Consider the following 17377-nt stretch of genomic DNA (forward strand, 5'->3'; position numbering starts at 1 on the left):
CCATGCCTCCTTACTTTCTGAATGAACCTTATCAAATGCCTTACTGATATCCATATACACTACATCTACTACTCTTCATCAAAGTGATTTGTTACATCCTCAAAGAATTTAGGCATGCTCGTAAGGCAAGACCTGTCCTTAACAAAACCATGCTGACTATCCTTAATCAGATTATGTCTCTCCAAATGCTCCTAAATCCTGCCTTTCAAGACCTTCTCCAACAACCTGCTCACTGCTGAAGTAAGAGTCACTTGTTTATAATTTCCTGGGTTATCCCTACTGCCTTTCTTGAACAAGGGAACAACATTTGCAGCCCTCCAGTCCTCTGGTACTTCTCCCGTCCCTATTGATGATGCAAAGATCATCGCTAGAGGCTCAACAATGTCCTCCCTCGTTTCCCACAGTATCATTGCGTATATCTTGATGACTAATCTAATTTAATGTTTTTCAAAAGCTACAGCACATCCTCTTTCTTAATCTCTATATGCTCAAGCATTTCAGACAACTGTAAGTCATTCCCACAATTGGCAAGGTCCTTTTCCCCGGTGAATACTGAAGGAAATATTCATTAAGTACCTCCATTACCTCCTCGGACTCCATGCACACGATTCCACTACCTCACCTGATTGGTCATATTAACACACAGCTCATCCTCTTGCTCTTCACATACTTGTAGAATGCCTTGGGGTCTTTCTTTAATCCTGCTCACCAAGGCCTTCTTGATGAGACCACACTCAGGGTGGAGATGCAACATCTCATATTCCATCTGTGTAGCCTCCAATGTGATAGCATGGACATAATTTTTCTTTAACTTCCAGTAATTTCTCATACCTTCCCCTTCTCTCTTTTTCCAGTCTGCATTCTGGTAACCCTGTCATCATTTCTTTTTTTGTCAACTGTCTATCACCTCCCTTTGCAGCCTATCCTCCTCTCCTTTCTTTCATGGTCCACTATCCTCTCCATATTTAGGCCTCATCTGCTTGGATCTTTATCTATTCCACCTATCATTCCCCAATTCCTTATGTCATTGCCTTTCCCCCTCAGCTGGTTACAAGTATCATCTGTCAGCTTGTACTCCTTTCCCTCCCCTTTCCTCCACCTTCATATTGTAGCTTCTACCCCTTTCCTTTCCATTCCTGATGAAGGGCCTTGTCAAGTATTTATTCCCTTCCATAGATGCTGCCGGGCCTGCTGAGTTTCTTCAGCAATTTGCATTTGTTACTCAGAATGTGCTGCAACAGAATCTCAATCTCATTGAGTATCTGAGTTTGAGCACTTCCCCATTATGACACAGGAGAAGACCTTTTAGCCCATCAGGTCAATGCCAGTTCCCAGCAGAACAATACTATTCCTCCTCTACTAACCCAATTTTCTCCCATGGCCTTGCTACATAGGCAAAGGGTAATCTACAGTAGACAATCACTGCGCATGTTTAGAATGAAACAGGGACACCTTGAGGAAGCCTGTAGAGAGAATGTGCGAACTCCACACAGACAGCATCTGAGGTCAGGAATGCATGCAAGTCACTGGAACTGCTTCACCCCAGGCTGAGCAAGAAGTTGTACATCCTGGCCAATGATATTCTGTCTTCTCAAGAAGTCTCTTGAAGTCAAGAATACTTGCTTCCTCTCTGGGTTTGTGGTTTCTGAGGTGGCAGATGAGGTCAAAAAGGGAATTGGATCCTTCAGGGATGGGGCAAGATGTGCTTGATGTGTGGCTGGGTCGATAGTCTGAGCAGCTATTTATTCCTTCAGTCATTTACACTATGTTTACTCTGTGTGTTCCCAACAAAACTATTTGAGGCTTTCAGTGCCATCCTGAATGTTTTTTTTAATTTTCATCACAGCTTCCCAAGTATGCTATGCCAGATTTAGGGTCTTAATCTTTCAAACTTACTTTTCTTTAAATGGTCAGAGCCTTTTCTGGTACCTTAAGCAGTAGTGTATTTTATCATCTACCTCAATTGAGAAGGGTCTCTGATATATATTGGAACTGTTGACTGTTCAAGATCCCTGTGAGCCATTATTTTTGGGTATTGCACCATGCATTTGGGACAGCTGACTTAAGTGTAAGGCCTTTTCTATTGAAGTCTTCTTAGTCAGAATTAGTGTTCAGCTTCCACGCATACGTGTGTCTTGTACTGGAACTGGTGACTGGTTAAGTGACTCTAATTCTATAATGAAAGTGCCCCTGACTAAACTGACTGGCAAAATGTATCTATATTGATGCCAGAGAATCGGAAGAGAAAGATATATCAGGTTGCTGCTTTTTAAAAAAAAATTTGAACAGCTGAGTGCTTAATATTGTAATCCCCTCCATATGAATTACCAACTGACCCCTTGCTTAATGGTATTGGTCCATGGCATGAAAAAGACTGGCATCCTCTGGTCTACACTCAAGAACATGTGGCTGGGCATAGCTCAACACTATTTATAAATATGCCAATGATACAACTGTTGTTGGTAAAATCTCAGATGGCAATGAGGTGGTGTATAGAAGTGAGCTAGATCAGCTGGTTCACAACAACCTTGAAGACACCATCAACAAGATCAAGAAAATGATTGAAGATTTCAGAAAAGGGAAGTCAGGAGCACAGACACAAGTCCTCATTGAGGGGTCAGCAATGAAAAGAGAAAGCTGCTTCAGGCTCCAAGGATCTGACCTCTGCTCTACACATTGCTGCAATCATGAAGTGGCTTGTCTTAAATGTATTTACTGAGGTAACCTCCACTCCTTGATTGAACAGAGAATTCCGTAGATTCACCACTCTCTGGGAAAAGCAGTTCCTCCTCATCTCCATCCTAAATCTACTCCCTCAAATCTTGAGGCTATGTCCCCTAGTTCTAGTCTCACCTACCAGTGGAAACAACCTTGCTGCCTCTATCTTATCTATCCATTTCATAACTTTATATGTTTCTATAATATCTCCTCTCATTCTTCTGAATTCCAGAGAGCACAGTCCCAGGTGATGCAATCTCCCCTTGTAGTCAAACCCCCTTATCTCCAACCTGGTTAGCCTCCTCTACACCGACTCTGAAGCCAGTATGTCCTTCCTCAAGTAAGAAGACCAGAACTGTACGCAATACTCCAGGTGTGGCTTCACCAGTACCCTGTACTATTGCAGCATAACCTCCCTGCTCTTAAGTTCAATCCCTCTGGTAATGAAGGCCAACATCCCATTTGCCTTCTTGATAGCCTGTTGCACCTGCAAACCAACTGTTTGTGATTCATGCACAAGCACTCCCAAATCCCTCTGCACAGCAGCACACTACAGTCTTTTTTTTACTATTTAAATAATAATCTGCTCTTCCATTTTTCCTTCCAAAGTGGATAACCTCACATTTACCAACATTGTATTCCATCTGCCAGCCCCTTGCTCACTCATTTAACCTATCTATAGCCCTCTGCAGACTCTCCATATCTTCTGCATGATTTGCTTTTCCACTCAATTTAGTATCATTGGCAAACTTAGATACATTACACTCGGTCCCCTCTTCCAGATCGTTAATGTATATCGTGAACAGTTGCCCCGTGGCACCCCACCGGAGTAACATCCATGTATCCCAACTCTGCTTTCTATTAGTTAACCAATCCTCTATTCATGCTTATACATCACCTCCAACTCCATATATCTTTATCTTCTGGATAAGTCTTTTATGCGGCACCTTATTGAACACCTTCTGAACATCCAAGTAAATAACATCCATCTGTTCCCCTCTATTCACTGTGCTCGTTATATCCTCAAAGAACTCTAGTAAGTTTGTCAAACAGGACCTGCCTTTGCTGAATCCTTACTGTGTCTGCCTGATGGATCCATTTCTTTCCAGATGCCTTGCTATTTCTTCATTAATGATAGCTTCAAGCATTTTCCCAACTACGGATGTTAAACTAACTGCCCCATAGTTACCTGTCTTTTGTCAACATCCCTTTTTGAACAGTGGCGTGACATTCACCATCTTCCAGTCTGCCGGGACCTGCCCAGAGTCCAGACAGCTTTGGTAAATTATCAGCAAAGTCTCTACTGTGACTTCTGCCATTTCTTTCATTACACTGAGATGTATTCCATCAGGACCAGGGGACTTCATGCCCACAAGTTTGCTCAGCACTGCCTCTTCAGTGATAATGCCCTCTTCTCCTTACTACCATTGGGGAGGAGAATACAGTAACGTAAAGAATCACACTTCATGATTCAGAAACAGTTTCTGCACCTTTACCATCCATTTTCTCGAGGTCTGTGTACCCATGAACTCGCTAATTCTTTCTTTTGTAATGTGCAGTTATTTTATATTGTCGCACTGTATTGTTTCTACAAAACAACAACTTTTAGATCAAATAAGGCGTGATACTAAGCCCGATTTAGATTCTGAGGAAATGGCTGTTGAGGTTTCAGCTTGAATGAGGTTTGATTTGAAATGGAGCTGAATCAGGAGCCAGAAGGGGCCTTGCTATTTTAAACAGGAAAGTAACAGTTTCCCATTTACCCTGTAGATTAGCACCACCCAAGTAGCCAGCTTGTTAGAGGTCACTTTCAACAGTGTGGTGAGGAAGATTGTGAAGAGTTCTGCTCTGATGTTGTAGCCTTGATGCCAATTTGAAACTGACGATAGATGGATCCATGTCTTCTGTGGCTGGAGCATGCTAGCTGGGCCTGCTTGGAATCACGGTCCTATGCACATCTATATTCATACCTAGCTGGCCCAATGTGGAAGGCCTGTCATACAAAGCCTTACATGCCCTGCAGACTGGCAGCATGCTCTGGTGCCAAAACGGGCCCTGAACCTCACTGGCTGACGCCCAATTTCCTGAAGGTCTCTTGCAGCCTAAATTACAGGGAAAGAAGTGGCTCAAATTTTCCCAGCTTATGTCTATAAATGGTGAAAATAGTTTTTAAATATTTCTAACTCTTTGAGCCATTTAAAAACTATTACAATTGAAATGCATAGTCTTAAAGAAGGAACATCACTAGTGAACTTTATACATAAAAAAGCAAAATGGAATCACATAAATTATTGAAGACATTAAAGGACAATAATTTTACTAAGGAACATAATTCCCTATTTGCTTCTTAATCTATAGATTTACAATCTTCACATAAATCACTTCAGTTTTAAATGCTCTGCCTGGTCTCCTGAATAAGTCAGTAAGTTCCATAACTCACCTCAATGTGATGCGTAGTCGTCTCAGACTGATGGTCATTTAAAGACTGACAGTTCCAATGGCAAAGTTTGGTACAATTTGATCCTAATTGCACTGACTGGCAAAACACATCTATTCAGATGCCAGATTATTCAAAGGGAAGGTAACTGCTGAGGTTTCCGCCTTGCAGGAAGGGGATGTTGGGGTTGATTTGAAATACTGTTGAAATGGGAGGCAGGATGGGACAGCCATATATCAAGCAGAGAAAAGAACAAATTCCATTTAAAAAACCAATTGTAGGAATTATGTGAGTAGATAGAATCATTTTGCATGCATAAGTTAGGACACAACAATGCAAATGGTCGATAGGTTATTCGGAACAACCAGAGGGATTTTGGACTGTGGAAGAGAGAATTGATCGTTAGAGTTGATGTAGAGTTGAGGTCATGCTTCTAGCTTCCCTTATTTTTGTTTCCTTTTTCTTTTTCTTCACTCTGTATCTTGGTTACTGTCTTCCCATCCTATTATCCTTGTTCTTCCCTGACACCTGCGATATTATTGAAGCCACATGTGGGACCACATCCAAATTCTATTGAACTTTTCATGAACTGGAATCCTATAAATCTTCATCCTGTAAAAAAATTAGAACTTCTATTACTAATGTCTGTATCTATATGTTTTAAAGTGGAAAACAAGCCAGTAGCATTTGCAGAAAATTCATTTCCAAACCTCAGGAAGTTACTAATGCGTGATACGTTGTTCGTGGACATGAAAGTTGCCTGGATTAAGTTTAAGATTTTCTTTATCATTGTCCTCAATATGAAGTTATTCATTTGATTTAGCTATGATACCATCACTTCAAACTCCAGAAGTCAATGGTCCATGTTATCTTCAGGTGGTAAGCATAAAATGCAGGTTACATTGCCAAAAATTGTTAATTAATGTATTGTCCACCTGTTCTAATGGTTCAGTTATAACTTAGATAGCTCAGAAAGCACTGCTCAATCAAATCTTTAAAAAGTAGATAAAGGAGTCATTCTTGCCACTGATGGAAAATAGCAGATGTATCCATATGACAAATTCCTCCATTATAAATACCGAGCAAGTTGTTGACAAGTGTTGCAAGATGCACTTAACTCTGTCTCAGAGGGGTGCAAGTCCACTGATGTATTGGTCTACCCACTCCAGAATTTAGATCATTACATCAGTCAGGAGGTGTTGCACTGTCACATTCACTCTCTGTTGGCTGGAGTGCAAAGTGCAAATTATAACGGCTTACTTCAGCTGACACTAAAGATCCTGTGACACTCTTTCAAACTGGGCAAGATTTCTTCCTGTCCCAGTCATTGTTAATGCTCAGTCACTGCCACCAAGCCTGTCATGTTTAGTAACATAATTGCAGCTGTAACAGTAATTAGTTGTGAAGTATTTTGAGTTGTCCAAAGGATATAAAAGATGAGATATGAACGTGAAATTTTTAGGTGTAAAATGCAGCCACTAAATGCAGTGACCTTTCTCCTGGTTAGAATTTCAATGGTCACTCACGGATATTATTGGTGGCGGCCTACTTTTCAGGTAAGATACAAAGTGAAGTAATATGCATGAACACCCAAAGTGTACATGGTAAGTACATATAAAATAAATGAACGATTTGATGCCAGTACTGCACAACTGAAGCTCAGTCATGGAACTACTATCACCTTGCTATTGCTACAACTTAAGCTGTATTTGGAAACATGAAGATCTACTGGCCATTTCCTCCAACTATTCCAACCTCCCTTTCCATGTTGTGAAAGTATGAGAAGGCATTCTTATTTTTTATTTAATAAATGAGAAAAGGTCATTGATGAAGCAATTGAAGACTTTTGGACCTAAAACTACCCTAGGAAACTGTTGCAGCACATCATTGGCTGAGATGGACAACCTCCAACAATTAACAATGAACTTTTATACAAGGCATGACTTAAATCACTGATGGGATTTTTTCTTATAATGATCATTCATTTCACTTTATCAGTTTATTAATGTCAAATGCTGACTTGATCTCAAGGGCAGTCACTTCTCGCATGATTTATAGAATTCAGCTCTTTGATGCACATTTGCATCAAGGTTTTGATGAGGTCTGAAGTTGACTAATACTGGTAAAACTCAAACAAGGCACCACTGAATAAGCTATTGGTATATAAATGCCTGTCGATCACACTGCTGACAACAGCTGCCAAGATATTGCTGATGATTAAAAAAGAAGAATGAATTGGATAAGCCAGGTTGGATTTTGCCTATTGTTGAGAGTAGGACAGAACTGAGAAATTTTCTGCATGGTTTGAGTGTAGTAGAGGGAGCTTAGCTCGAGGAAGTTTTGGAGTATGGCTCTTCCTTACTATGCTGGGAAGGAGCATAGTTCTGCAGTATTTGCTGTATCCAGTATTGTCAACTATTTCCTGATTGGCTGGAGACTGGCTTCTGGGATGATGGGGTTCTCAGAACTGAGATGGTTCTACTCAATACTTCTGGCTGAACATTTTTACAAAGGGATCAGTCATATTTTTAGCACTTCTTTGAGGAGAAGCATCCCTGGCAATTCAAATTCAGCTGGCAGGTCTAAACTTAACAGTGTGGGATTTTGCATCCACAGGCAGAACTGTTTTGTTATTCCTTGTTATGTTATAGTGGCCAGCGCATTTTGCCTTCCTCCAGCCGAAGGGTTTCAATTCCTGAAAACACAGCTGGGCAGTATTGAATTCAGTAAGAAACTATCTCTTGGTAACTTTTAAATGTGCAACCAACCTCTTGCAATCAATGACTTCTTGGCTGTGGTTAAATTGTAATTGTTCATCTTGTTTACAATTTTTATGCACCTATTCAATTCAAACACATCTGTTTTTGGATTAAAATTATCCTTCTCCCATCTCAGTCAACAGGTGATAATTTTTTTATCTGTTAAATACTCCATGCTTATTATATAATAATCATTGATAATTTGACAAGGGTGTGAAAAGCCATGGAAAGAGTATTCCAGGTACAGTGCTGAATCAGCTAGCCCTACTACATTAAATATAAATTTTGAATCAAAACATAAAATCTTTATCTCCAACCCCCATACTCACTGTTCCATTACAAGTTGAAGAATATGCATAATATATTGTTCAGCAAAACAATTTATTTCTTGCCATGTTTAGCTGTATGATACATTTTCTGAGTTCAAGTTTTATTTATTACCAAAGCACATACATGTCACCATATACTACCCTGAGATTCATGTTCTTACAGGCATTCACAGTGGAACAAAGAAATACAACAGAATCTATAACTCTACTGTAATCAATGAAAACAACACACAAAGACCGATAAACAACCAATGTATAAAGAAGACAATCTGCACTAATACAATAAATAAATAAATAGAAAGATGGATAGATAAATAGATAGATAGAAAGATACCGAGAACATGAGTTGTAAGTCCTTGAAAGTGAGTCCATAGGTTGTCGAACCAGTTCATTGTTGAGGTGAGTAAAGGAGCTTAATGGCTGAAGGGTAAAAACTTTTCCTGAACCTGCTATTATCTCCTTCCCAATGACAGCAGCAACAATGGCCTGGATGGAGCGGAATGCTGCTTTCTTGTGGCAGCACTCCTTGTAGATGTGTTTAATGGTGAGGAAGGAATTTCCTCTGATAACCTGGGCTTTATACACTACTTGTGTAGGCTTTCCATTCTTAGGCATTGGTGTTTCCATACCAGGCAGTATACTCTCCACTGCGCATCCATAAAAGTTTGTCAAAGTTTTAGGTGACATGCCAAATCTGCATAAACTTCTAAGAAAGTAGGCGTTCATGGTAATGCTACTTAGGTGCTGTCCCAGGGCAAATCTTCTAATGTGACAATGCCAAGGAATTTAAAGTTACTGACCCTCTCCATCTCCCATCCCCTAATGAGAAATGGCTCATGAATCTAAGGATTCTTCCTCCTGTAGTCAATAATCAGCTCTTTGATTTTACTCATGCGAAGTGACGAGCTGCTGTTGTAGTATATTCAACCAGATTTCAATTTCCCTTCTATATGCTGATTTGTCACCACCTTTGATTCAGCCAACAGCTGTGATGTCACCAGCAAACATAAATATGGCATTTTAAATACCATATTTAAGTTCTTGCAAATTAAAGTACAATTTTCATTTAAATTTATTAAAGGTTATTCTAATCCTCAGAAAACTGAAGCCATCATTTATTTGTCTGTTGAAAATGCAAACTTTATGAAAGCCAATTATTGTAATTTCCTGAACAAACCAGATTGGGATTTTTAACTGCCCCAATTATTCTGAACTAACTGAGAATTAGTTTTGGCTAAATTTCAAAATTAATATAAGAGGAATATGTTGTAATTTATAAACAAATGGATTCCAATTATGCTTCTGCAGAATGCATACCCATTTTCTCATGAAGAAAATCTCCAACTCCCTTTAGAGAATTGTGACATTTAGTGCAAACTCATTTCCTCTGAGTGACAGAGCTTAATGTAAATATCATTATTACATCTTTAGTCTGTCATTGCTGGGTTTTCCCTTTCTGCCATTTGAATGAATGATGTCATGTGCAGTTGTACTCTTTCAGCAAAGTTTGTAACATTACCTTTCTTTGTAGTTCCCCCCATATGATATATTTAATTTTCAACAGCTCAATCTATTCATTTATTCTCCTTCTCATCCTCATAATTTGTTGGTCAAAGGTATCATTGCATAAAGTAAGGCCAAGAGTTTCGCCATTGTTTGATTCATCACAATTTATTTCATACAGTCAAGATCTGTGTACATCTTTCCATGTATGTAGACCACTGTATCAAAGGAACATCTCTCGCATACATGGATTCCACCTGATGGGGTTAAACTAGCAACAAGGATGCTAATGCAACAGCTGTATTGCCTTGTGTTTCAGAAAGCCAAAGAACAGGAGATACATTCTTACCAAAAGATAAAGAAAATAAATTTGGTCATAGCATTCATTCCTTTTCTTCAGATATTCAGAAGACTATTTTTATATTCCCTTTCTACATCTTGGCGAACCTAACAGGTTGATAAACCTAAATCTCTGAGCTTCCTGGGAACGTCTCCCAGAGTGCCTCAAATTGCTGTCATAGCATAAATATAAATAGCCTGTACTCTACTATTGGAAATTATTTATCAGTTTAAATAGGGAAGAAAAGTGCTAGAATCTACTTAGGCCCATATTGCAAATGTTATTCCAGCAACATACTGTCATGTTGCAGATGAGGTTAGGAATTCATGCTTCTACATTATTGACTCTCCACTCATACCTCTGATTCTTGGCTACCTTTGGCTGTTCCAGCATAAACCATCTGTGGACTGGAGAGAGGGGACAATCATTGCTTGGTCCAATCATTGTAAAAGGGTTTGTTTGCAGCATGGTGTTCCAACACCCAGACTCTCCCATAACCTTCGGCCAATAAGGGTGCAGACTTCAGTGTAAGGGAACCTGAGACCTTCTGGAGACCTAGTCTGGTCCTCGAGCGGAGAGGTCGGTTCCGGTCAATGCAACTGTGCAAGGCCCGACACTGCGTAGTCGGGATCCCACAAAATTTGAGAGAGGGAACCTCTACTTCAGCAAAGTCCCAAGGACATGCCTGAGCAGTCTGCGAAACACCGCGAAGCTTAAGGAATCCAACTGCCGGATCTGATTATGCCGATCCTTAAAGCCTAGTCCCGGAGGGGCAAGGACCCATTGTATTGCCTCACTGCCATTGCTGGAGGATGCAGCTTAGGGAGAGGACTTTGAGGTCTGTTGAATCACCCCTGCCACCTAAGAAGTCTTAGAAGGATGAGCCAGAGGAGATAGCAACACCCAAAGCAGTTGAAATCCCTTCCATTTACAAGGACTTGGAGGAAGTCTTCAGCAAGGAAAAGGCCTCGATTCTTTCACCGCACTAACCCTATGACTGTATTATAGACCTGTTGCCCAGAACCTGCCCATAAGACCATAAGATATAGAAGCAGAATTAGGCCATCAAGTCTGCTCTGCCATTCCATAATGGCTGATTCCAGATTCCACTCAACCCCATACAACTGCCTTTTTGCCATATTCTTTGATACCCTAAGAAATTAGGAAACTATCAACTTCTGCCTTAAATATACCCATGGACATGGCCTCCACCACAGTCTGTTGTAGAGCATTCCACAGATTCAGTACTCTCTGGCTAAAAAACCTCCTCTTTACTTCCGTCCTAAAAGGTCACCCCCAATTAGGAGGCTGTGCCCTGTGGTTCTGTATACCCCACCATAGGAAGCATCTTTTCCACATCCACCCTATCTAGTCCTTTCAACATGTGGTAGATTTCAATGAGATCTCCCTGCACTCTTCTAAATTCCCATAAGTACAGACTCATTGCTGCCAGATGCTTCTCGTATGTTAACCCCTTCATTCTTAGAATCATCCTCATGAAACTCCTCTGGGCTCTCTTCAATGACAACAGATCCTTTCTGAGATATGGGGCCCAAAACTGTTGACAATACTCCAAGTGCAAGCATTATCTCCTTGATGAGGAGATTGTCCCCAGTTTGCACTCTCAGGCCCAGAGAGAAGCGTGATGGAGGAATATATAAAGGAGGCTCTTGCCACGGACTTCACTCAGCCCTTCACTTTACCTGCTGGCGCAGGCCTCTTCTTTGTACAAAAGGAAGATGGAAGCCTGCAACTGTGCATTGATTTTAGGGGATTAAATCACCTAATGGCCAAGAATCGCTGTCCCCTTCCACTTGTGAATACAGCCTTCAAAATGTTCCAAGAAGCAAGGGTATTCACAAAACTAGATCTACGGAGGGCATACAATCTGGGACATAACAGGGAAGGCGATGAATGGAAGACTGCATTCAATACACCAACAGGTCACTACAAGTGCCTGGTTATGCCCTTCACCCTTGCAAATGCTCCAGCCATTTTCTAGGCCTTTATAAATGACATGCTGCAGGATGCTCTCCAAATGTGTGCCTTCATCTACTTGGATGATATTCTAATCTTCTGAAGATCCATGGAGGAGCATATTGCTCATGTCAAGAACATTTTAAAGAGGCTTCTAGACCATGGACTTAGTGTCAAGTTGAAGAAGTCTGAGTTTCACATGACAACTGTTTCAATTTTGGGTTTCTTCATCTCTAATGGCAATCTCAGAATGGAACATACCAAGATCCAGGCAGTCAGAGTCTGGCCAGGACCATCCAGTATCAAACAAGTCCAGCGATTCCTGGGGTTTACAAACTTTTACTGGAAGTTCATCAAAAAACTTCTGCTTGGTGGCAGCTCTGTTGATGGTCCTTTTGTCTAGACGACTGAAGCGAAGGCTGTTTTTACAGGGCTTGAACAGCGGTTTACAACAGCTCCCATCTTAATTTCTCCTAACCCGGACCTTCCCTTCATTTTGGAGGTGGATGCCTCAGATATCAGATTGGGTGCCATCTTGTCTCAACGACCACCTTCAATGCTCTTGTTCAGGAGGCCTAGGCACAAGGGGAGATTACTAAGAACAGTTCATCCCAAGTTCCATCCAATCCCACATACTCCAATGGGGCATTCATCGAGAATGACCACACACCAAGGGATTGTCAGGATCTTGAGTTTATCAGGAGGAGGTATTGATCACCTGGAATGACTGAAGAGGTTTGGCAGTACATGCAAGTATGCAAGGAGTGCACTCAGAACATGGAAAACTGTACAACCTCAAGGGCTCCTCTATCCCCTACCTGTTCTCTGTCATCATGGTGGTTTTCAATTGGTTTTTAAAAGCCTGCAAGTTCATTGCCTTGGAGAACCTACCATCTGCAACAGAGATTGCAACAATTGTCCTGGATCAGTTCTTAAGGATCTATAGATACCCAATGGACATTGTCTCAAATTATCGTCCACAATTCACATCACATTTCTGGAGGACATTCTGTAAATGGATAGGGGCAAAAGAAAGCCTTTCCTCTGGGTTTCACCTACAGTCCTACGGTCAGATGGGGCAGACCAACGAAATTTAGAACATGACCTAAGATGCCTAGACTCAGAAGGATCTGATGAGAGGTGTGACCATTTGACGTGGTTAGAGGTCTTCCACAACACCTTACAGCATTTGGCACATGGGATATCACCATTCAAGTGCCAGTTCAGTTATCTTTCACCTCTCTTTCCGGACCAAGGGACCTAGGTGGGGGTACCTGCGGCCAAAGATCTCATTCGACGCTTCAAGCAAAAGTGGATTAGGGCAAGAGAGATTTTGCTGGACACTACGCAGAAAACAGAGACCATGGTAAACCGAAAGAGAAGACAGGGACCCACTTTACAGCCTGGGCAACACACCTGGCTGTTCACTTATGATTTGTCTCTGCAAGTGGAATCTCAAAAATTGGTGCCCATGTTCATTGGACTCTTCATAATCCTGAGGAAAGTAAGCCTGGTGGCTTACACCTTGCAGCTTCAAGACCCTAAAGATCAACCCCACCTTCCACATCTCTAAATTAAAAACTTTCTGCCACCAGCAAGGTTTATCAAGGGGAACAGGCCTTCACGGTGAGAAGACTTTTGGACTCAAGTACTATTCGGGGTGTTCAGCAATGCCTCATGGACTGGGAAGGACACGGACCATAGGAGAGGTGCTGGGTGGCTGAAAGAGACATCTTGGATCCGGCTGTCATTGACAATTACCATCACCGCCTCTCCAAGCAGCCAGGGCCGTCAGGAGTCAGCCGTGGGGGAAGGGGGGATCAAGGGATCCTGTTAGGAGATGCTCCCAACTGCACTAGATTCCAGGATTTAGATTCTCTAAATCCCCAGGGCATGGATAGCTGGAGCGGCCCCTTTAAGGGTTCAGGACGGTCCTGCTGATTGGTAATCTTGTTTTGGATGGCAAGAATTGAGTATCTAAGGAATACCTGAACTGCTGAACAAAGGCCAATTTGTTCCTTCTGTATTTCCATTTCTATTTTCCTACCCATTATTTTTACAGATTGTCAGTTGATTGCTACATTGAACAGTACAGCACAGGAACAGACCCTTCTGCCTGTGATGTTTGTGCTAATCATGATGCCAAATTAAACTTAACCCATTGTTTGCATATGATCAGCTTGTTCATCTGTCTTTCTAAATGGTAGACTCTTCTTCCACCAAATCTCTAGTAGTGTGATCCAACAACCTCTGCATGTAGTATTGGTCCTGTAAATCTCCTTTAATCTTTCCGTTTCTTATCTTAGAGCCAAGCCCTCTAGTACTAAACATTTCTACCCCAGGAAAAAGTCTCTGACCATCCATCTTATGTATGACTCCTATAATTTTCTAAACTTATATCAGGAGTGCTCCAACCTTCGATGAGTAAAGTAAACAATCCAAGTTTGTCCAACCTCTTTTTATTTCTAATATTCTCTAATCTAGGCAACATCCCAGTGAACCGCTGTTGCACATTCTCCAAAAACTCCATTTACTTTTTGTAATATAGCAACCAGAAATAAATACACTATTCCCACTGGAATTTTTAAAATATGTGTTCCATCACTTTGATTAAAAATAAAATTGTAATCCTTCAACTATTGACATCCATCTTCCTTTTCTAAACTGAGAGTTTGTTGCATTGGATTTAATACTCACCCCTGTGCAAAATGATGTTAAATGAAGATGCATGCACTTATATCTCCACTCTTCTCAATGCTTTAGGAATCATACAGTCATAGAAAGCTACAGCACAGAAACTGGCCCTTCAGCCCATCTACTCCTTGCCAAACCATTTAAACTGCCTAATCTCATCAACCTCGACCCTGATCATATCCCTCCAAGCCCTACTATCCATAAACCTATCCAATCACCTCTTAAACATTGAAATTGAGCCTGCATGCACACTTTGTTAGGACCAACCAGGGTAGGTCTTACACAGTGAGTGGTAAGGCACTGAGGAGTGTGTTAGAACAAAGGGATCTGGGAATACAAGTCCATAATTCATTGAATGTGGTATCACAAGTAGATAGGGTCATAGAAAAATCTTTTGACACATTGGCCTTCATAGATCAATGTATTGAGTACAGAAGATGAGATGTTATCTTAAAAGTTCCAGTGGAGTTTGTGACGTGCTGGCTGCTCATTCCACGTTCTCATGATCCTCTGATTGAAGATGTTTTCCTTCACGTTCCCCTTAAGCTTTTCACCTTTCACCTTTAAGCAATGACCTCTGTTTATAGTCCCACCCAATCTCAGTGGAAAAAGCCTGCTTGCATTTTCCCTATCTGTATCACTCATAATTTGTATGCCTCTATCAAATCCTCGCCCCCCCCACCTTCTACATTCCGAGGAATAAAGTCCTCATCTATTCAATCTTTCCTTATAACTAATGTGCTCCAGACCCAGCAAAATCTTTGTAACTTTTCTTTGTACTCTTGCATCCTTACTTACGTCATTCCTGTAAGTAGGTGACCAAATTAGGCTTCACCAATGTCTTATGCAACTTCAACATAATATCCCATCTCCTGTACTCAATACATTGATTTATGAAGGCCAATCTGCCAAAAGCTTTCCCTATGACCCTATTTACCTGTGATGCCACATTCAATGAATTATGGACCTGTATTCCCAGATCCCTTTGTTCTACCACACCCTAACCCGACCCTTCTTGGTCCTAATGAAGTGCAACATCTCACACTTGTTTTCATTAAACCTCATCTGCAATTTTTCAGCCCATTTTTCCAGCTGGTCTAGATCCTGTGGCAAGCTCTGATAGTGTTCTTTGCTGTCCACTATACCCCCAATCTTGGTGTCATCCACAAATCTGCTGATCAAGTTAACCACATTATTATCCAGATTGTCAGATCATTGATATAGATGACAAATAACAATAGACCCAAAACCAATCCATTTGGCACTCCATTAGTCACAGGTCTCCAGTCAGAGAGGCAATCGTCTATTAGCCAATGTCTAGTCCAATTTACCACCTCATCTTGAATGCTGAGCAACTGAACCTTCTTGAACAACTCCCCATGAGGGACCTTTTTCAAATACCTTTCCTTCACCCACTTTCCTGGTATCTTCCTCAAAAAACTCTATAAGATTGGTTTGACTTGACCTACCACAAACAAAGCCTTGCTGACAATCCTTAATCAGTCCACGTCTATCCAAATACTCATATATCCGGTCCCTTAGAAAAGTCCCTTCCAATAAATTTCCCACTACTTCTGTCAGGCTTACTGGCCTATAATTTCATGACTTATTCTTGCAGCCTTTCTTAAACAGCATAACAACATTATCTATCCTTCAATCCTCCATATTTCATTTGTTGCTAAGGATATTTTAAATATTTCTGCTATGGCAATTTCTGCACTTACCTCCCACAGGGTCCGAGGGAATACCCTTTCTGGACCAGGGGTCTGGTTTTATCCACCCTAATTTTGCCTCAAGACAGCAAAACACCTTCTCCTCTGTAATCTGCATGGGGTCCATGAACTCTCGGCTGCTTTGCCTCACTTCTATACACTGTGTGAATTTATAATGTTGTGAATCTCATATATCTTCCATGTAAATTAGAAATGGTGTTTCTCTTTGGGATATAGATGGTCAAAAAGAATGTAATTGTTATGATTCACCTTGATCACCAGGGGGCAACAGAGTCCTCCAGGATGCATTGCCCCACTCCCCTGTTTATTGGTTGATTATTTACACCTGTGTCTTGTTTTTGTTATCAGTGCAAATGTGCCTTGTTTTGTTGTTTTTTTGCTCAGTCTTGATTTGAAAAAAACCCCTACATTTAGTGTTTCTTGATTCCTAGCCTGTGTTCTCTACAAACCAATCCACAAGTAAAGATTCTTTGTTCAACTCCATCCTCACTTCCGGTTTCTTCTACACTTGGGTCCACCTGGTCCAAGCCTCGCCTGGTAGTCCGCTGTTTAAAGATACAAAACTTCACCACAACAACCAGGAACAAAGTGCAGGTGCAGTGTAAGTATTATATTTATTGCCCAATACTGGGAAGCTTGTTTAAAACTACTGGACCTTTGCCTTTAATCTCAGGGAGCTTGTTCACATCCGTTTTATTAACAGCCTTCTCACTAAGTACCGAACAATTGCTTTTGTGATGCCCGTGTTTGGTTTATAAGTTTTAATGGCACTGATCTATTTATTCTAATCTGATGTTCTAATAAAATATACTAATGATATTGGCTCTTTGGTGTAGAGCCTCCTTGCTTCTCAATACAGGTAAAGTATGCATTCTGCTAGCTTGCTA

The sequence above is a fragment of the Hemitrygon akajei genome, chromosome 8, assembly GCF_048418815.1.
Source record: "Hemitrygon akajei chromosome 8, sHemAka1.3, whole genome shotgun sequence".
Classification (NCBI taxonomy): domain Eukaryota; kingdom Metazoa; phylum Chordata; class Chondrichthyes; order Myliobatiformes; family Dasyatidae; genus Hemitrygon; species Hemitrygon akajei.